The sequence below is a fragment of the Pteronotus mesoamericanus genome, unplaced genomic scaffold (assembly GCF_021234165.1).
Source record: "Pteronotus mesoamericanus isolate MK-2021 breed Mesoamerican mustached bat unplaced genomic scaffold, CSHL_Meso_final contig_173, whole genome shotgun sequence".
Classification (NCBI taxonomy): Eukaryota; Metazoa; Chordata; class Mammalia; order Chiroptera; family Mormoopidae; genus Pteronotus; species Pteronotus mesoamericanus.
Genome location: NW_026555072.1, coordinates 1,392,929 through 1,394,026, shown reverse-complemented (window position 1 = coordinate 1,394,026; position 1,098 = coordinate 1,392,929). Strand labels below are relative to the sequence as shown.

The window sequence follows — 1,098 nt, the reverse complement described above, 5'->3', positions numbered from 1 at the left end:
ATAAGAAGCAAAAACTAAAATCAATATTACCCATCCAAAGGACTATCAAGTGATGGACAACTTCCTGAGCCAGAATTTTCAGGGCTGTTTAAAAATAATAGATCCAGCATCTAGAAAAACACAGTTTCACCATTTGATGTTATATAACCAGATGTTACTGTTTTTTTGAGAAACAGCTTTATTAAGATACAAATCATGTAACATAAAATTCATCCATTTAAAGTGTATTATTTAATGGTTTTTAGTATACTGTGAATTATACAATGTTCACAACGATCTTAGAACATTTTCAGTACCCTAAAAAGAAACCCCATACCCAACAGCAGTCACCCTCCCCCACAGAGTTTCTCATTTTTAAATGTTTAAAATGCAGCTGTCCCTTATAGGTAGGGTATAACTTCAAAATTTCCTAAGAGAAAAATATTGCTTCTCTATGGACTGTTAGCTAAACAATTAAAAGCTAAAAAATTTCAAATAAATTTGCTTACTGTAAACTGAACAAAGGCCCCACTCAAATGAGACTAATGACATCATGATTGCTACATTATTAGAAAATGAAAACTGCAATAAGTAAGCAGCCAATGTAATGTTAAGGAAACAACAGGAACTCCATGGAAATACTTCAATATTACTAAACGTTTAATAACATTTTTTCTATTTTGTTTGTTCATTAGACTCCACAAAAATATGAAATGCTTTATGAATCCGCATGTCATCCTTGTGCAGGGGCCATGCTAATCTTTTCTCATGGTTCCAATTTTAGTCTATGTATTGCTGAAGTGAGAACTTAATTTTTTAAATATTTTAGAAAGTTGACAAACCTTACGTTCACAAAGTTAAATATTTGTAGTTTTACTATATCTTTCAAACATTAATTTAAAAATCTAAATATTAACCCCAGGATTACAAATACATGCATTCATTCATTTAAGGGTGGGCAATGTAAGATAATCGGTCTTATTCCAGCTTTCTTTATGCATGAGTGGATACAGGCACGTGTAAATTAGTGGGCATTTTCTTACATTTTTTACTATTTTGTTCACTTAAGGAAGATAAGTGGTTAGAGAAGAGGTACACACACACACACACACACCCCAA

General features: G+C 31.8%; 1 non-coding gene across 1 annotated transcript; it reads right to left on the bottom strand.

The window, feature by feature from the left end:
* Positions 1-681: 681 nt before the first annotated feature.
* Positions 682-787, bottom strand: LOC129065304 (U6 spliceosomal RNA). The gene has a single exon (XR_008528569.1). It is a non-coding gene; the product is annotated as a U6 spliceosomal RNA (small nuclear RNA).
* Between the last annotated feature and the right edge of the window lie 311 nt (positions 788-1,098).